The sequence below is a fragment of the Natrix helvetica genome (genome assembly GCF_964273705.1).
Source record: "Natrix helvetica genome assembly, chromosome: 7".
In the NCBI taxonomy this organism is placed as follows: Eukaryota; Metazoa; Chordata; class Lepidosauria; order Squamata; family Natricidae; genus Natrix; species Natrix helvetica.
In genome coordinates, this window is record NC_138558.1 from 12,858,470 (window position 1) to 12,879,705 (window position 21,236).

At 41.5% G+C, this 21,236-nt stretch overlaps 1 protein-coding gene across 3 annotated transcripts in view; it reads left to right on the forward strand.

Annotated features, from left to right (window-relative positions):
* Positions 1-21,236, forward strand: part of ARHGAP24 (Rho GTPase activating protein 24) — a 446,035-nt gene that overhangs the window by 280,682 nt on the left and 144,117 nt on the right. Inside the window, exon 1 of one of the 3 annotated variants that reach the window (XM_081959213.1) lies at positions 10,183-10,305. The exons of the other annotated variants lie outside the window; for them this stretch is intronic. The gene's annotated coding sequence lies outside the window, so the exon portion shown is untranslated. Of the gene's footprint in view, positions 1-10,182; positions 10,306-21,236 lie in introns of those variants that run through there. 3 annotated transcript variants of the gene reach the window in all.

Consider the following 21,236-nt stretch of genomic DNA (forward strand, 5'->3'; position numbering starts at 1 on the left):
AAAATAACGCCTCATGGTTTCTCAAAAGCACAGCGGAGGAGGAGGAGGCGGCAGGGTAACGTGGGGCCCAGCTCAGGTGCACCGAGCAGCGGGAGCTTTGGCAGCTTCACTTCAGCCGCAGCGCCGGGCAGCAAATGTGGTGGTGCTGTTGGAGGAGGAGGAGGAGGAGGAGGCGGCAGCAGTTATTCTGGTGGCGGCGTGGGCTCGTCGGCATCTTCAGCGGCAGCCCTGCCCCCGGTGAAAAAAACCGAAGATGGAGCAGATCCATGCAGATGATGTCGCCACAACATGACTGGAGGAGGAATTCTGGGAGTTGAAGTCCACAAGTCTTAAAGCTGTCAGGTTTGAAGACCCCTGGGGTTTTTTTCCCTAAAGGGTTAGGGGGGCAAGGATAGAGACCAAATTTTTAATCAAGAGCCCCCCTCCCCCCGTCAATGGTGTCCCTCTTTACCAATGTTAAAATCTGGTCACCTTACACATACAGCATCTCTCAGAAGCTCTTTATGATGTTCCACCATTTTGGAGTCCCATGAAAATAGTTTAAAGAGTGAGTAGCTCACACTCGCTCACTCACTACTCAACAGTGAGTAGCTTACAACGTACATTGTCAATCCAAAGCCTTCCTTTTTAAGCATAGATTAACATGTTTTTTCTTGCTCTGGAGTACAGGTTGGAGGCTTTACTATCAAACTGCTATTAAACTTGCCAAAACCCACGAAAATTAAACACAGAAACAAACTTTCATAAACCGCTCCAGTGCAAAAATACGATAGAGGATTCCTTGCTTTCAGCAATTGGGATGAATAAATAATGACTTCCTACATGGCTTGGCTCCTTAGCACTGTCTGAGGTAAAAGTGAAAGCAGTTGTTATTAAAATAGTATTTCTTCTTTCCTTATATTGCCAGGAAAAAATGGACTTTAAAAAAAACTGACTATCCCCATTTCAACAGTACTCACCATCTTATTAGCAAACCTGTGTTCATTTCTTTTTTAAAAAAATATAGCAGGTGTAATGAGTTGTTTTAGAAATAAAAGAAAACAATTGCTATCCCTACCAGATTATTCTATGGGGAAAATGCCAAATATAAATGAATATTTTGGGGGATTGGCTATGTGCCAATCAACAATAATGCATAGGCTTTATAAACTATATATAATGAGAGACAGACAGAGAGAGATGGGCAGATAGTTATAGATATATCTGCCTATCCGTCCATCTGTCTGTCTAGCTCTGTAGCTATCCAATCTATCTGGTTCTAAAGTTCATTTTAAAAGGAATTAGCCAAGAATTGATTGTCTTTGGTAAATAGCATGTTATAATATTTTGTACGTCAAGAGTTTTTACTAGAGTGTTGACAGAACTTAAATACCAGATCACCCAAAATGCTGTTACCTTAAAAATGGTTTCAAGGACAAATAGTCTCATATGTTTACTTTCATATAACTTTATTTATAACATTATGAAGTACGTTCCAAATCTTAAATGAAGCAGATGGTAGATAGGGATGTTTTGATTATATCAGGGGTGTCCAAACTTGGCAACTTTAAGACTTGTGGACTTCAACTCCCAGAATTCCCCTGCTGGCTGGGGAATTCTGGGAGTTGAAGTCCATAAGTCTTAAAGTTGCCAAGTTTGGACACCCCTGGATTATATCAAACTAAGCTATTCGTGCTTTCATTAAAATACATGTTACTGCACTTTGGGATGATCAGCCCAATGTCAAAGTTAAGGCTGAATGGAAAGGATGAATTTTGCATGTATGCTTTTCCACCTCAGTTGCTAGTAGAATCAGTGGCGTAGCGTGGGGGGTGCAGGGGGTGCCGGCCGCACCGGGCGCAACATCTGGGGGGGGCGCCCTGACTCGCCCCGCGCCGCCCTTTGCCGGACTGTGGCCGCCTCTTTCCGCGCCCGGCTTGGCCCGCGAACTAAGCTTCCCGGCCCTGGCACGCCCAGGCCCCTCCTGCGCACCGCCTACCTCCCAGCGGAGCCGCCAAGACCCGCCGCGCCGCCCCCGCGGGAGCCGAAGGAGAGCGGTGCTGCGCTCCGTCTGCCCGCGGCTGCAACGCCACCGCGTCCTCCCGCTCTGCCTGGAGCGCCCCGGGGAGCCGGCGCCTTCCCGAAGCCCCCGGTGCGCCTCCCACCCCCGCGGCACCTGCTTCCCTTCAGTCGAACCTTTTCCCGCTGCCCTGTCGAGCTCCTCCTCGGGAGGAAGGCAGGAGGCCAGCATGGAGAGCCTCACTTGACTGATGCCGACCCAGGGGCAGCTGCAGTCGGGCCGCCCTCGGGTTAGGGGGCGCAAATTACTTGCCCCGGGTGCTGACAACCCACGCTACGCCACTGAGTAGAATCTTCTTTTTTTCTGTATAAGATTAGTCATTTAATAGACATTCGGATTGCCCTCTTTAAGGATCTTCCTGAAAAAAATTGCCTTTGTCATAAATGTGTTAGGTCTACATAGTCCCACTTCTGATTAGTTCACAAATATGCCCAAAATGTGGCTTCACCATCTTCTTCTTTTTCCAATCCATTTTTAAAAAAATATTCTTTATACGTATCATTGCATGAATGGTGTGGTAACTGGGTAACATACATTTCAGTACACATAAACATAGTCTTATTATTCCTAAATATTACATTTCATTTCCATTGTTTCATATTATTTATACATGTCTTTTATTATCACCCTTCCTTTCTGAACTATCTTTCTGTCCTTTTGTATGTCTTAACATATTAATATATAATTATTATTTTCCCCCACTACTTTCTATCCCTATTTTAACTTTTTTTTTCTGCTTTCATATCGCTATAATATTCAAAGATGCATTTCCCACCTCTTTTGTTGTTCATATTTCCATAGTTAAATCAACGTTCCATCCTTCATTCTTCCAATTCAATATCTCCTTATACAGTTTTAGTATCAATCACAATCATTTATACATTTAAAGTATTTCTATTCATGTTCTTTCCTTCAATCCATATAATTCTATTGATACACATGTTTAGTGGCTTCACCATGTTCTTAGGGCCAACTAACTCCAGGGTTAGTTGTAGACTAAGTTGGTACAGTGTTGCAAATTGTTACAGGTTAAAAAACTGATTTTTGCTTCAGAGGTCTCATATAACCTCATTTGATTGTGCCTAGAGGTGGGTTCCTGCCAGTTCTAATTTCTTCTATAGAAGAGGTTCCACAAATCTACAGTGCCGTTTAGAACTGGTTTCAGCTCCCTCCCCCCGCCCATCCGTACATCATCAAGACGAAGAGCGAGAGGAGGAATTCTGGGAGTTGAAGTCCACAAGTCTTAAAGCTGTCAAGTTTGAACACCCCTGGGGTATTTTTTCCTAAAGGGTTGGGGTGCAAGGGTCTTGTAACTTGACAGCTTTAAGACTTGCACACTTCAATGCCAGAGTTCCTGAGCCAACATGTCTAGAGGAGGAATTCTGGGAGTTGAAGTCCACAAGTCTTAAAGCTGTCAAGTTTGAACACCCCTGGGGTATTTTTTTCTAAAGGGTTAGGGGTGCAAAGGTCTTGTAACTTGACAGCTTTAAGACTTACATGCTTCAAATGTCAGAGTTTCTGAGCCAACATTTTGGTTGCTAAGCAAGAGCGTTGTTAAGTGAGTTTCACCACATTTTATAAGTTAGCCACGCCCACCCAGTCACATGGCTGGCAAGCCACTCCCACCCGGTCACATGGCCAGCAAGCCACTCCCACAAAGCAGGCCACACCTACATAAGAGGTTCTAAAAAAATTTGAAAACCACCACTGATTGTGCCTCACCCAAGGTCAAGACTAAGCCAGAAGAATAATTTTGTCCTTATTGGTGGTTTCAAACAATGGTTGGGCTATCTTTATTTTTCAATTTCCTACAAGAAGAGCGGAATGCGATGGCTATGCTTCACCTCTCTTCTGCGATTCCTGCTAGCGGTTTCAATAACTAGAAAAGACTTCTGTATGAACAAGCACAGGCCTTTGAGCCATTTCTTGCTATTGGAAATGCCAGATCAAGTCTGCAAAGCTTGAGACGAATTGTCTCACCTTTTCATCTCAAAAGAGAAAATCATATTGTCTTCATGGCATGAACATCTTTGTCAGGACAAATTGAAGCTACCTTGCACAGGCTTAACAAAATGGTCTCTTCCCAACTCAGTTTTACTTCAGCCTCCAGTGGCCACTGCTATTATAATAAGCTGCTAGTTACACATTTATATTTCATTGTAATTGTACAATGATACAGCCCAATATATCACGTATCAGCATTATTCTTGTGTTATATGCAAGGCTTCTTCTTGTCTTCTTTTTCATTAAAAAATAGCAAACAGAGCTATTTTATAATCATCTCGAAGGAGAAAATAGATACGAAAATGGGAAATTGGAATATTGTAAAGCACAGCATCAACCTCCCCCAAAAAACACCTTTATTTCCAGAGTGTCTTTAAACCCTGAGTGGGACCTAAAAGCATTATTAGAAAATAAAAAGGACAGTCAGCTACACTTCAGAGCTTTGACTGAACTGTCACTGATGCCTAGAAAAAGGACCGAGCTAAACAGGGATAATAGAAAGCCTGTTAGCCCTTCAAGGAAGGCAAGGTCACGAAACGGGAGCAGCAGTGGTTTCACAAATGCTTTTTATTGCTATGGAGTAGAATAAAAGAATCTTGAAAGGCCATCAGTGTTCCTCTCGACTCTATCTTATCAAAGAATATCAAGGTGAGCTATTCTGGGGGTTCTTTATCACTCTTCCTGCTTTCTCAAGACTGAACTATTTCCCCCTCATCTCTTAATAGTTCATTTCTCTCCTCTCCCCTTCCTAAAGTCAGATCTACACTCTTTTCCACCTTTAGGAAACAGAGCCAGAGAGGATAATTTTCTGGTAAATCACTGTTGTATTCGCCATAGTATTCTTTCTGTGAATGCAGAAGGGATCTCACTGGCCCAGCCTACTCAGGTATGATTCAGTAAGTTTTCCTAAGGTTATCCCAGCTTCCTAAAGAGAAGGTTATCTAGCCTAGTATCTTAGCAGTACCAGTGGTGGGTTCCTACTGGTTCAGACCTATTTGGCCGAACCGGTAGTGGTTTAACAGCCTGAGTATCTGGAACCAGCAGCGACCGAGGCCTGCCACGCTCATGAACTGTTTCTCCGGGCAGCCACCATCTTGTTTTTTGCAGAACACAAACAAACAAAAATAAATATAGGGAGTCCTCATTGCAAGTCGTGAAAGTTGTAAAATAGATCCAGATCCATTTTTACAACTATTGTGTGGCAGCTGCTAAGCAAATGCTTCAGTGATAAAGCGAACACTATGGTTGTTAATTGAGCCTATTGCTCACTATGGGCTGTATTTTACTGGGAACAATAAGTAAACACTGGTTTCTGGAAAGAAACATAATAAATTGTGCTCACATAACCATAGGGTCAGTTATAAATGCAGTCATGTGACCACAGCGGGGTGGGGTCATGTCAGAACTTCAAAATCAGGTTATAAGTCCATTTTGGAAAGGGGGGGTCCCTCATAACTTCAAAGGGGAGGTAATCCAGACATAAGTCAAGGATTACCTGTATTCACAAACATGGAGAGATTCCATTTTATCCATCATGGAGGAAGGGATGGTGATGATGATGGCACTTTGTTGAGTTGGCTGAATTGACTGCTTTAATTAAAGACAGTACATTGTCTAAGCTTAACGGTGATTGAAAAGCCTTTATTGGCCTTAAGTGGGGGGGGAAATCAAGTCATAATATGGTTTTGATGATTAGAATAAAAATAATACATAAGAAATAAGAATAGATGAGAAATAGAAAGGTACATGGTGGCTCAGTGGCTAAGATGCTGAGCTTGTTGATCAGAAAGGTTGGCAGTTTTGGCAGTTCGAATCCCTAGCACCACGTAATGGAGTGAGCTCCCGTTACTTGTCTCAGTTTCTGCCAACCTAGCAGTTCAAAAACATGTAAAAAATACAAGTAGAAAAATAGGGAACACTTTGGTGGGAAGGTAACAGCATTCCGTGCGCCTTTGGCATTGAGTCAGGCCGGCCACATGACCACGGAGACGTCTTTGGACAGTGTTGGCTCTTTGGCTTTGAAATGGAGTTGAGCACCATTTGAGTAGGGAATAACTAGTTGGGAGCACCATTTGAGTAGGGAATAACTAGCAAGCATATGCGAGGGGAACCTTTACCTTTTAATAGATAAGAGGAGAAGGAATATGACTGTAAATATCTCTTTGTTATTAGACAAGCCATTCTGCCAACATCCTGAAATTTTCCCAGCTTCCAACTCTGCCGTTCAATCCCAAGAGGAAACATCAAGAGAAAACTCTTCCCTTGGGTCTTTTTCAGCCTGGAAAATGTAAGCAGTCAGGGACACTTCCGAGCGATAAAAAGTTGTGGAAGAGAAAATAAAAGCACAATGATAAGACACTTCCCTATTTCCAAGGGTAAGCTAAAGGAGAAAATGTGAGGACAGAATTACTCTAAGGGCAAACTTACCTATTTTCTAATTAGGCTCCTTTCCCTTCATTCTTGACTTTGGTGTCTATTAAATATTTGCAATTGCACACCAATCAATTCCTGTGGAATTTGCATTGTATAGATGTGAAATCCATACACATTCTTTTAGTGTTTTTAACAGTCAATCTGTGCACAACTAGAATGGAATCTGGTTCCCAGTTCTTGTAATTTGTTGGCTTTATGCTGCTAACAAGTGTTAAAGATTGGTGACTTCACTGAGCATATGTAGCATCCCCCCCCCCCCCCAAAATCCCCCAATAACCCTCCATCTGATGTGCAAATAAGTAAAGAATTGTGGAACAAATTCAGGTCTATTTTTTGTGTGAGTCTCTTCATTGGTTCACTTTTACTAGTTTTGGTCAAAATCCTAAATTGCACTATTTCCTATTGGTAGCTGATAGCTGGACCCTGTGAGAATCAGCCAAAGACCTGATTTTAGGCACCTATCTTAAAAAAGAACATATTTAATTCTGTTGGAAGAAATGTCCTCTAGGTTTGGCTCCAAGTGGGGAAAAAGACACTAGAGACATGGAGGCTGCTTGGAAAGATGGTTTAATGGTGGACAGGACCACATGACTTGAATCCTGAACAGAAAAGGTGATCACATGCTTCAATGTTGGTGGAGAAAAAGAAAAGGAAGGGCTGAGATGCTGAGTCCCTTGGTTTTATGCCCTCTCTGATCTTGAGCTTGTATTCTGATTGGTTGTCAGACTCCCATGGGGCCATGCAGGTGCAACTCACTAGGCTGTGTTTTGAATCCCAAGTTTGGTTGAGTTCTCAGATGCCAAGTGGTGAGTTTCTGTGAAAAGCTGATACTACCTTTATTATGTAAAGTAGACTAGCTCAGGCTTTAATGGCTCATTGACAAAGGGGGTGGGGGCAGGAAGCTGCAGGGAGTTACTTTGTCTTTAAAACATGTTTCTTCCTTTACACATCCAGGGAAATATTCTGCCTTTTCAATATTTCCTAGGATATTTCATTTTTCTGGGAGAGGGCTGGGTGATAACTTCCTACAATTCCATTCTAAAAGAGTCTGTTTTAATTTACAGTAAACCCCTGGCAAGTGAAAGAAAGCAAGTTTTGCATCAAAATAACAGAGGACGATTATGAAAGAGTTCAATAAGTCAACGGGAAACAATATCAATACTTATTGACTATATTAATTTAAAAAATACTTTTGCTTTGGGTTTTTTTTAAGTGAAAAAACTGGATAAACCTGTATCAACAATAGTAAATAATATGCATTTCTACTAGGCCACTAGTGCTGTTTTCTGGGCTATAGTCAACTCTTCACAATGTACATATTGCTTTCCCTCCCACCCTTCTGTTTTCCTATAAATTGTACTCCCTGTCATATGGATTCTAGCTCACTAGATGGTTTTCCCATGAAATGCTCACTGAAATTAATTGACCCCATATCCTGTATCCAAATAAGAAATATGAGTATGTTTAGCACATTGCCTTTGTTGGTATCTGATTCAGACTTTCACGATTTCATTCCATAAATTCCTTTCTACCACCATCAGCCATTACTTCTATCCTTTCTACTTTAATGTGTCTGTCAGTGTGTGGGTATGTGTGTTTTAAAAAGCCACCCCTTCCTTCTAACGCTGTTTGACCCAGATCTTGCAAAAGGATCTTAAACAGACCAAAAAAAAAAAAAAAGATTTTTTTTTTGCAGGATCTGTGTCAAAACATCAACCCATTACAAGTGGAGGATTTTAAAAAAAGATCTTTCCTTACATATTGGGAGTTTTAGAAATGGAAGGAAGGAAGATGGATGGTTGGATGTGTTGGAAAAAACGTCCCTTCTGGGATCAGTTCCAAGTGGGGAAAAAGACACTGGAAACATGTAGGCTGCTTGGAAAGATGGTTTAATGGTGGACAGGATCACATGGCCTGAGTTCCTGAGCAGAAAAGGGCAGAGATGCTGTGGGTCCCCGGTTTTATGCCCTCTCTGGGGGCCCACCTCTGTTTCCTGTTCCTGTGTAAAAAATGCATTCTGATTGGTTGTTGTCAGAGGTGATAGCTAGCTTTGTAGGTTGTGTGCCAAGTTTGGTTGAAACTTGGTGGGTGGAGCAATGAAGTGCAATGAGATGGGGTAGATCTTGGTTATGTAGAATAAGGCTGGCTCAGGCTTTTTAATGGCCCATTGAGAAAGGTGGGGCTATTAAGAGTGAGTCTGTTTCCTGCCAAAAACACGTTTCTCCATTTCTGATCCAGAGAAATGTAATATTCTGCCTTTTCAATATTTCCCAGGAAAATTCTAGGAGAGGGATGGGAGCTAACTTCCTACACAAGGAGAGGGGTGGGTTTTAACTCCCTACAGAAGGAAGGAAGGAAGGAAGGAAGGAAGGAAGGAAGGAAGGAAGGAAGGAAGGAAGGAAGGAAGATTTCTGGATCTTTGGGGTTGAACTTTTTTCACTCTGAGAGCTTACATTTTAATCCTTCATTTTACTTCTCCTTCTCTTGCTCACATCTAAACATCCAGAGAGTCTGAAAATAAAACCTTGACTGGTATAGATCTATTTCGAGCTAATAAGCTCTCATCAGCTAGCCATACCCTTACTGGGATTTGAACCTGGGCTGTATTATATCTTAGGCAGGAGTCTTAGCCACTAAGCCACAGGCTCGCCTCCTTATCAGTTGAGCCAGCGAAATAGGTATGTATTTGTGTTACAACCCCTGGTATGCCTAAATATGGGAGGAAGGTCACTACTCCCTCTTTCTGTCCTTTGGCTCATCACAGAAGACCATGCAGGCAGAAAACCATATTTTTATTTTTAATGTTGCCTTTTTATATTTGTGTTGTATTTGTACTGATAAATAAATAAAGGGAGACTAGTATAGATCTATTTCGAGCTAATTAGCTCTCATCAGCTAGCCATACCCTTACTGGGATTTGAACCTGGACTGTATTATATCTTAGGCAGGAGTCTTAGCCACTAAGTATATATATATACTCTTTGTTTTGTTTACGACTGGAGCTCAGAGAAGGCTGGCTTCAGAGTCTATGCCCCTCTTCCATTCTCTGATTCACTGCTCCTCTTCTCTTTTTTTTATTTTTTTTTTATTCTCTTACATACCATTTTAAGTATACATTCACATGATTGCTATTCTTCTTTACATTTATCATTCTTACACGTTTATTCTTTCATTTAATAGGATAGAATATACAGTTTGGGTTGCTTTATTTACCATCCCTTCCTCCTTTTGTAACGCTGCCTTGTTTTCTGCCTTTCTTTTCTTCCTCCCTCCCTTCTCTACTTTCTTCCTTCCCCTTCTTCCTTCCCCTCACTGCTCTTCTGATCTCCTGGTTTGACCCCCCCCCCACTCCCCAAGCTGTGATTTATATCACTTAGTGCCACTTCCAAAGGCAAGCCAGTCCAAAGGATTTGTGCGTGCGTGCCTGTATCTTTTCCCTGTTTCGATTCCGTTCACCTTGGGCCGTCCTTGAGTTCTTTTCCCTCCCTAACTTCGGCAGCTCCAGCCTCTCTGTGTGTATGCGTGCCAATGTTTATGCGCGTGTCCCCTGCAGCACCGGTGTTAGACAGAGAGAGAAAAGTTGTTGCCATTCCTGCGTGATGGAGTCATGGGAGAAATTGCAGCGAGCACACACTTTACTATCTAGTAAAGGGGGCAAGCCACAAAAGCTGGCTGGCTGGGCTGGGAAGCTGGCTGGCTGGGCTGGGAAGCAGCCCGTAGCAGCCCGGCAACTCTGGGTTGGCGAAGCTGGAAGCCTCTACATCTGGAGCTGGATCTTCCCCTGCCTGGAGCACACTTGTAGGAGTAAGGTGAGAGTTCAGACTTGCTTTGGGTAAATCAAACTTGCTCGTTTCCAGCCGCAGGGAGCGAGCAAAGGGGACGAGGCGAGAGCTGGCCCCTTGGTTTTTCTAATCTACATCTAATGCATTCTGAACGCTGCCTTTTAAAGATCTTTTAAGAAAATGCCTTGCACAAATCGTGGGAGCTTTTACTCCTTCCTGATTGGGATCTGCTACTCAGGGTTTTGAAAGTTGCTAGGTGATGGGTTTGGTTTGCTCCTTGTTTTTAAGTGACGTGAAACGGAATAATTCTGCCTGAAAGTTAACTTTTGTTACCCATTTATTTATCCCCTATGCGGCTGAAGCGTCCGTCTTCTGGTAAATTTTATCATTTTGGAGCTGTTTCGTTTTTCAAATCACACAATGATTACGATCTTTTGCTTTTAAGCCAAGATCCAAACTTTGAAGAGCAACAAATATCTTCTCCTGCCTCTTTGTTCTAAACCAACGGGTTTCTTCCATGATTCCTTGTAAAAAAAAAAAAACTCGAGTCCCAATAAACTCAAAGGAAATATAACATAATAAAAGGTTTAAATAGCCTTCTGGTAACCCAAGTAACAATCTGCATTATGATTATATAGCCCACGAGCCCTTGTAAAATCCGAGTCCTGTAAATGAAACCTATACCCAAACAGACTTTTAACAACCCAATAAGAACCTGTTGCTTAACATTGTGTGCCTTTGTAAATATATCCTTTAGTTTCACTAGCACGAAAACTCAAGACACAGATGTTATTCGTTGCAATAACCTTTCTGGAATAATTTATTCCCAGTATTCTTTTGGAATTGATAGTGCAATTTCCTAAATATCAGTTCTGCACATTTGTATATTTGTTTCTGGCAAAGAGAATGGGCCTAGAGCTGTCTACATGGCATACAGAACTCTTACTAAGAGAAAAATGGGATTTTGTAACTGGTATAAATTATGCCCATTCAAGGCATTTGTGCTGTTTCTTAGTTGTTTCGCTTTTGCTGGTGGTTTGGCTTCCCCCATTCAGTGTTTGGTGGTGTTTCTAATTTTTGTCATGATGTAAGTCAAGAACATTGAAACTATAAATTGATACAGCAGACAAAACAGGTGTATAAACACCCAGGGATATAGAGTTGGGAGACACAGGAATATGATAGGAGACATTTTTACATGAAGGATATTGATCATATCCACATAGCCATTGTATCCTACGCATCTATATGTTACCCCCCTCTCAGTCTACTAATTTATGGTTTTATTTTAAATTAGCAAGTTGCTTGCAAATACATTGTTTGCTGGCCTTTGGTCATTGTATTATATTAGACAGTACTGGATTGGGTTGGATTTGCAGGTATGATGGGCATTGGAAAAACAGAGTGCATCAGGGCTGATTTGTGAAGTATAGAAAGTGTCTGTCCATGTTGTGCCTATGTAAATGTTGCACTTCTAGGTAAAGTCCTTAGACCTTTTATCATTAGATTGATTGACAATTAATCAAATCTAGGTGAAAATCTAGAGCAACGGGAAGAGCATCACTTAGGCTTGAGTTAAAATTATTTTAGGTCATTAAATTAAATTAACAGTCCAATTTCAATGGTTAAATTTTGCTCATTTGATAAGCATAGTAAGATAATGGAATGTTGTGAATGATTGGCTGGAATGAGTATTATGAAGTAGACAGACAGACAGATTATAGATGATAGATAGATAGATGATAGATAGATAGATAGATAGATAGATAGATAGATAGATAGATAGATAGATAGATAGATAGATGATAGATAGATGATAGATAGATGATATATAATGATGATAGATAGATAGATGATAGATAGATAGATAGATAGATAGATAGATAGATAGATAGATAGAATAGGTAGGTGATTGACTGGTTTTATAGGAACTGGGTGATCAAGTTGATTGATTTCAACCTTCAAAGACTCCCTGCAAAAAGAGATTTCTAGACAGCTAATTATAGTTGGTTAATAATTCAATCTTAATGTCATCTCACTCTGTCAAGCCCTGAGGATAATTTTTTAAATCTTACTGTGAGTTTTAAAAGAGAGACAGGACCACCATCAATAGTTCTGGATTTCTTAAAATTGGATGGCTTTGCTACGCCTGTTCTTTGAAACTCCTTTACTAGTTCAAAGAGCTGAAATAGATTTCTATGTAGGCGCAGCTCATGTGTTGAAACCTCTTCTGGCTATTTGACATGACAGGTCAAGTCTTTGAGGTGAAGAGACATGCCTTGTCAAAGCAAATCGTGTTACTGATTAAAACAATCACATGGCGTGAAGCTCTTTGCCAAGGTGAGCCAAAGCCACTTCATGCAGATCTCACAAAAGGCCCTTTCCAATTGTGTTATAAAAAGATAAAAGGTTCCCCTCGCACATATGTGCTAGTATTTCCCGACTCTAGGGGGCAGTGCTCATCTCCGTTTCAAAGCCGAAGAGCCAGCGCTGTCCGAAGACATCTCCGTGGTCATGTGGCTGGCATGAGTAAACGTCGAAGGCGCATGGAACGCTGTTACCTTCCCACCAAAGGTTGCCCCTATTTTTCTGCTTGCATTTTTACATGCTTTCGAACTGCTAGTTTAGAAGCTGGGACAAGTAACGGGAGCTCACTCCGTTACACGGTGCTAGGGATTCGAACCACCGAAATGCCAACCATTCTGTTCAACAAGTTCAGCAGCAAACGTATTTTGGGAATCTTCAGAACAATATTCAAGGACAGGTCTCCCTCTTCAGCACTGATAGTAACGTCATGCACACAGGTGCCAACGACCTTGTAACCTCCACGAACGTCTGTTCTCTTTTGAAATCATGTTTTCTTCAGATTGAATGAGAAGGCACACAAAACCAGGAGCCAGGATAGGGTCAACAAACTTCAAGGGAGGCTGGGCTCAGGTCTTTTTTGGAGGTGCAAGGATCCCAGACTGATGATGCATTTGACCCCCACCCCTCTTTGGGCTCAGCCTGGTTATCTCCTACGAGAATGTGTTTGAAGTTCTGAGAGAATGATCCACCAAGTAGAAGTTATAGAAATGGCTGGTAGTCTTTGGGACACCTGTTGCTAAAGGTTGCCGGAAAGGAAAGTGGAGACAGGACAAAATTCTTAGCGCTTGGGATTTTGGCAGCAGTGTCAGGTAGTACAAAGCGGGGGTGAAATGCAGCAGGTTCTGACAGGTTCTGGAGAACCGGTAGCGGGAAATTTGAGTAGTTCAGAGAACCGGCAAATGCCATCTCTGACTGGCCCCAGAGTAGGGTGGGAATGAGGTTTTGCAGTATTCTTCCTCTGCCAGGCCACCAAACCACACCACGCCCACCGTGCCATGCCCACCATGCCACACCACACCCACCAAGCCACACCTACCAAGCCATGCCCACAGAACTGGTAGTAAAAGAAATGAATTTCATCATTGGTACAAAGATAGGTAGGTACTATGATTCCCTGATTTTAGATTAATCACAGCCTGCCATTATCCAAGCTTAAAAGGTGTACCTCACATACCAACAGAAAAATGAAGTTCTTAAAATTCCAATGCTGGTCTTCTAGTACAGAAGGATGCCATTGAAAAGATGAACAAATCCCTCTCCATATAGTAAGAGAATTGTAGTATCTGACGTAGCAACAGATGTTCTTCCTAAACTCAATTCCATCTGGATTTAACATAATAATAATAATGTATTATTCCAACTCATTGCCTATACCTAACATATAGTTGTCAGGCATGCAGTAAAACAGTAAACTATAATTAATAGCGTTTGAAACTATACAAATGTGGGTTAATAGCCATTAAAAAAGCCTTTCTTACAAAAACAAAATCATTTGCATTTAGTGATGTTATTAGGAAGGGCTGTTCAGCTGTGCCATGAGCAAAATCTGCCCATCTGGACAAAACATAATATTTTCTGTTTTCAGTAAGAATTCAACTGCATAGAAATTTGGCCAGAGTACTTTACAGAAGAAGCTGTAAGTTATTTCATACGTACGGCGGAATTGGACAACCAAGTAGATAGGGAGGGATGTGACTATCTTGCCATTCTGATAAAAGCAATTTTGGATATATGAGATTTTTAGGAAGAAGCTAACGCAGTGGCTCAGTGGCTAAAACACTGAGCTTGTCAATCAGAAAGGTTGGCAATTCGGCGGTTCGAATGCTTAGTGCCATGTAACGGGGTGAGCTCCCGTTACTTGTCCCAGATTCTGCCAACCTAGCAGTTCAAAAGCATGTAAAAATGCAAGTAGAAAAACAGGAACCACCTTGGTGGGAAGGTAACAGTGTTCTGTGCGCCTTCGGCGTTTAGTCATGCCGGCCACATGACCACGAAGATGTCTTCAGACAGCGCTGACTCTTCGGCTTTGAAATGGAGATGAGCACCGCCCCCTAGAATCGGGAACGACTAGCACATATGTGCGAGGGGAACCTTTACCTTTGCTTTAATGTTCTTAGCTAATACTGTTTGTTGCCTTCATAATCTTGTTAATGTTGATCAGAAGAAAAGTGCAGTAATACATTTTTTGTCATGTGGCTTCCACTTGACTATGGGGTTTTTTTTAATTGCTTACCAGAAAACAATTTTGCTGTTAGCAATTGAACTTTTAAAAATCAACAGGTATTGATATATTAAACATCCTGTTCTTGAAAGCCTGTGGCATTGACAAGATGCTTCCAAATGCAAAGAAAGAAGAAAAAGAAAGAAAAGGTGAATATTGACAGGAATATTGACTGTCTGTTTTTAACATTTTGAATTTGGATTGTACATGGGGTTTTATAATTAGGGTATTTTAATGGTTTTTAATTGTCTATGTATTGTATCTGTTAACCTCCTCCGTACATGTGTGTCTTTGTATTTATGTATGTCATGGGTTTATGTAAATGTTATATGTTTTTTACTCCATTGTACGCCGCCCCGAGTCCTATTCGGAAAGGGAGCGGCTAATAAATTTAAATTGATTGATTGATTGATTGATAAATGAGGCTCACTGACATGCATCAATACGGATATTTTTCTGAAATACAGGTAGCCCTCGACTTACGACCACAATTGAGCCCAAAATATATGTTGCTAAGCAAGACATTTTTAAAGTGAATTCTGCCCCATTTTATAACCTTGCTTGCCACAGTTGTTAAGTGAATCACTGCAGTTGTTCAGTTAGTCAAGGTGTTGTTAAGTGAACCTGGCTTGTCAGAAGGTCGCAAAAGGGGACCACATGACTCTGGGACATGGCAACTGTTATAAATACGAGTCAGTTGTCAAGTGTCTGAATTTTGATCACGTGACATGAGGATGCTACCACAGTTGAAAAAGTGTGAAAAATGGTCAGAAGCAGGGGTGAAATCCACTGACCTTCGCTACTGGTTCAGAAATGTGAGTGCACGCTAGCTTTGCTCTCATGTGCCACCCCCATGCATGTGCAGAACCTTTGGCACATGTCAGTGGTGGGTTTCAAATTTTTTGGGAACCTACTCTGTGGGTGTGGCCTCCTTTGTGGGAGTGGCTTGCCGGCCATGTGACCGGGTGGGAGTGGCTTGCCAGCCATGTGACCGGGTGGGAGTGGCTTGCCAGCCATGTGACCGGGTGGGAGTGGTTTGTCGGCCATGTGACTGGGTGGGAGTGGCCAAGACGATGTCACAGAGCATCAAAAACAGGACGTGATGATATCCGGGCAGGTGGGCGGAGCCTCCCTCCACCACCACTACTGGTTCGCCCAAACGAGATAGAACCGGCTGAATTGCAACACTGGTCAGAAGTCTCTTTTTTCAATACTGTTGTAACTTCAAATGGTCACTAATTCAACTGCTGTAAATTGAGCCTGTATGGCTCATTTGCTGTAAAAGACAAAACTTAAGTTAACCAGAAATATACAGGGCCTAAAAAGCGACAATGTCTTTCTTTCTTTTGCTGTATGCTGTTTTTTCCCCCCCTTGACCTCTCTGTCCTACACTCAGCTTCCCTAAGTCCAATTCTGAAACAATCTTGGACTGGCTCCCAATGACTATGCCTACTTTTGATTGGGGGCCAGTTGGCTGTCCATATGAAAGAAAGACCCAGAATACAATACCAGCTTTATTTTTTATTCCACTGTCTGAGAACGAAGCTTCTCTTTTAAACAACGGTACCCATTTTGGCAAGTCATGCAAACATTTGAAAGAGATTACCATTATGTATACCGCTGTACACAAACATAACTGAAACATTTCAGGAAAATAAGAGCCATTTTAAAAAAATAAAAAAATAGAGAAGGTTAATTAGAATCGCTAGAGCCCAAATGCCCCATCTCATTATGCATTGCCTAGTTACTGTAAATGTTTTCGGCTTTGTTTATATATGCATGAATGATGTTTAGTCCTTAGTTAAGATTTACTAACCCCAAAGGGCACGTCCGTCCACTTTCCGTCCTCTAATAAGAGCCGTTGCTGCTCCACTGCTCCTGCCTTTTGTCTAGAAACCAAAGAGAGAGAGAGAGAGAGGCTACTCTGTCATTTGTCATGGTTCTGTTTTGTTTTCGGTAGTCTAGTTTTGTTGAGTGAATTTAGAGCATCCAGGGAGGGTGACTTTGGATTGCGAACACTTTCACTCTTGCAAAAGTCAGCTCAACCTTTTGAATTCCAAATCAAGAAGCGGCACTGAAGTAATTGCTCGGTGGTAACACTTTTATTATTAGCCATGGGAGAGGGGGAGGGGGAGGAGGAGGAGGAGGAGGAGGAGGAGGAGGAGGAGGAGGAGGAGGAGGAGGAGGAGGAAAAAGGGGAAGGAGGAGGAGAAGATTTTGAAATGGACTACTTAGCAATGAAAAAGCTTTTTTTTTTACATTAGCCCACTGCTCACATTAGTATATTAAACAACCTGGCACCCATTGGGTCATTCTTCTTTTTTCACATATTAGCTTATGCCCATGATGGTGGCACGCGGAGCCCTCTCTGTGGGCACACGAGCCGTCGCCCAGCTCAGCTCCACCGTGCATGTGTGCGCACCTCCCGCTGACCAGCTGATTTTCAGGTCTCCGCCATGCATGCAGGAGACGCGCATGCATGCCTGGGGGTGGGACCACGCACACATATGCGGAAGCAGGGAGGGCGCGGGGTGGAGCCCATTTTTGATCCCAGGAGGCTTCAGGGATGCCTGCTAGGCCCAAAACGGGGCACGGGGGTATATATATATTTTCCTGGGCACGTCGGTGGGAAAATGAACAAAGCATCCAGTCATATTAAATTATCTCCGCCTCAATTAAATCAGACCATTCCCAGAGTTTTGGAACTGGGTGGCGTTTCCATACCTTAGGCTAAAATACCTTCTCCAACCTGGAGATGTGTCTTTCAGATATGTTGGGATTAGAATTCCCAGCCTTTAAATGCAGAAGCGTCTGGCACCAGATTGAGGGAATATTTCCAAAAAAATGTTAACTGCTGACATTCAGATCAGACAAATTCTGAAAGGCGTCTTTTAACACTGAAATCATTGTTTCAGATGTTTCCAGTTGCTACGCTTCTTATCTCCCTGACGCTGGAAGCTTTTAAACATTTTCATTACATTTCTTCAAAGACAACAAGCGTCTTAGTAGAATGGACTTGGAGAGCTTGTTGTAGTTGAAGATCTTGATGATTTCTTCTTCCCTTGATCCTGCAAGTTTATGAGGGTTTCAAGAAAGAAACCTTGCAGCCCATTTTAGGGCAGTTTCATTCTAGAATGTTCTCGGATCATCTTTGCCATGATTAGATATCCTAGGGACAGTGACTACAAATAAAAAATAAGTTTGTTTCTTCCTCCTTCCTCTATCCCTAGGGACGTGGTGTCTAAGACACTGAGTTTGTCAATCAGGGTCGGCGGTTCAGCGGTTTGAATCCCTAGCGCCGCGTAACAGAGTGAGCTCCCGTTACTTGTCCCAGCTTCTGCCAACCTAGCAGTTTGAAAGCACGTAAAAAATGCAAGCGGAAAAATAGGGACCACCTTTGGTGGGAAGATAACAGCATTTCGTGCACCTTTGGCGTTTAGTCATGCCGGTCACATGACCACGGAGACATCTTCGGACAGCGCTGGCTCTTCGGTTTTGAAATGGAAATGAGCACAACCGCCTAGAGTCGGCAACAACTAGCACATATGTGCGAGGGGAAACAGTACCTTTACTGCTATCCCTAAAACAGCACTTTTTACTGTTTATTGTACTGGTAAAGGGGAATATTTGTAGCTCAGGGTTAAAATTAGAGGTCCTTGGTGCTCTCTGAACTTAGTTGTTTTCTTGTAGACATTTCACTACCAAACCAGGCAACATCATTAGTATATAAACAGAGAGCAAACCTCCACTCTCTTCTAGCACTGATGATATTACCTGATTGGGTAATGAAACATCTGCAAGAAAACAACCAAGCTCAGAACCAAGAACCCCTCATTGTTTATTGTTTTGTTATTTATTGTATTAATATTTTTAATTAGTCCAAAATTCATAGCTGGATAAACCTTAGTACAAACAGCAAACAGGAGGAAATGCACCAATCAGGAGATGAAAGTGGAAAAATAATGTGTATATTTATTCCTAATACTATTTCCTGGGTATAGAATTTATTGTCCAGAATTTTCAGTAATGTCCATGCTGATGAGATGTTTTAGAAGTCCACACAGATAAAAGTACAATTTTAAGGCAGATGGTCATCTTGCGTCCAATGAAAATGATGTCGAAGAATATGCAACTCTTGATTTGTCCAGATTTGTGTTTTCTATCTCATTTTTTGGTTAACAAAAGTTTTATGCCAAAAATTCACAGCCATTTGCAGGAACTGGGTATGTCTAGTTTAATGAAAAGAAGGACTAGGGGAGACATGATAGCAGTCTTCCAATATCTCAGAGGCTGCCACAAAGAAGAGGGAGTCAAACTATTCTCCAAGGCACCTGAGGGAAGAACAAGAAGCAATGGGTGGAAACTAATCAAGAAGAGAAGCAACTTAGAACTGAGGAGAAATTTCCTGACAGTGAGAACAATCAATCAGTGGAACAGCTTGCCTCCAGAAGTTGTGAATGCCCCAACACTGGAAGTCTTTAAGAAGATGTTGGATAGCCATTTGTCTGAAACGGTATAGGGTTTCCTGCCTAGACAGGGGGTTGGACTAGAAGACCTCCAAGATCCCTTCCAACTCTGCTATTTTATTGTATTGTATTTAAAGTGAAAGTCTGGATGAAACTTGAGATAGATGTTGATGTTGTCACTTAACACCTAGCATTCAGTAATCAAGAAAAAAAGTTGCTTTCCATCACTCTGAAAACATAATGGTCATTCATCCCCAATCAGGGAGGGAGGGAGAGAGGGAGGGTGGGAGGGAAGGAAGATTATAGTTTGCTCTATGGAGGATTGAATGCACTTGAATTCAGTGCTTGAATTCTGTGGAAAAAAGGACAGAAAAAAGAAAAACAGTATATCCTCTGCAAGTAATGTTTGAAAAAAAAAGGCTGCATAAAAATAACTATATCCATTATTCAATTTAATCATGCCACAGTGTCTTGTAATACTACTTTAGAAACTGCTTATGGGTGTTTAATTTGGATTTGAAGAAGTTGCATGATAAACCTATATAAAGGCATTCAGTTGTTAGTTGTTATCTGTTTATTATTAGCCAGTAGGTGGCAGATGAAATAGAACGTAATCACACTGCTTTTAAAAAACTGAAACCATTCTATCTACCTGCGGGGTACAAATTAAGTTTTGAAAGACAAAAGTACAAAATTGCAAGATCCCAACACTCATCCTTGGGTCCTTCTGGATGAAGATTCTTTACTTGAAGCAAAAATAGCAATATATTCTGGAGGGAATATGAGTTGAACCTCCTCCTGCCCAATTGTTAATTTAGAATGATAGGTTTTATAGTTTTGTGGTGATTGAAAATGATTATTGGAAGGTCCCCCATTGTTAATTTTTTTAACATAACGTTTCTCATATCTGATCGGTAACCATTTATTGTTTAGTATGAGAACCAGTTTGATGTGATGGTTGAAGGCATTGAACGAGAACTCATGGGAGATCAGGAATTCCATTTTTACTTTTCATATGAATGTATTTAATACTAGATATCCTACGCAGGTATCTTGTGTAAGCAATACAGGTAGTCCTCAATTTACGATGACAACTGAGCCTGAAATTTCTGTTGCTAAACAAGACAGTTGTTAAATGAATTTTAACCCATTTTACAACCTTTCTTGCTAGTTCTTAAGTGAACGACCACAGTTTTTAAGTTAGCAACATGGTTGTAAGGTGAATCTGGCTTTCCCATTGACTTTGTTGTAAGGTCGCAAAAGGTGATCACATGACCCCAGGACACTGCAACCGTCATAAATACGAGCTGTCAAGCATCCGAACTTTGATCACATGATCATGGGGATGCTACAATGGTCATAAGTGTGAAAACGGGTCGTAAGTCACTTTTTTCAGTGCCGTTGTCATGCTCACTACACAAATAGCCATAAGTCGAGGACTAAATGTATATAAGGTATAAGTCGAAGACTAGCTGTATTGAATAACAATAGTATTTCTCACATTAGAAGGTATGGAAGTGTATGAATCCATGAGATGGTGTGTGACATTATGAGGTCTTGAAATGTCTAATTAGATATAGAAGAAATAAGCAAAATCTCACCACAGGTCTTGCCGCATCTACATCAATGGAGAATATTCTGTTGTTGGAAAATAGCTGATGTAAAAAATGTTGACTACGGTAATTACAAACAAGTACACCCTTGCTGCATTTCTGGAAGAGAAATACATTTTTCAGATTATCTTTTGAAGATAACGTCTGATCAGTTTTTACTGGGATCTGTGTGTACTGAGTGATATTATGAGATTTTATGGTTGGTTTTTAAACGTTTTGTTTCCTTCTGAGTCTGTCTTGTAAATAGATCATTTCTTGATCTCGACATTTCCCAAGTACCATATTTTTCGG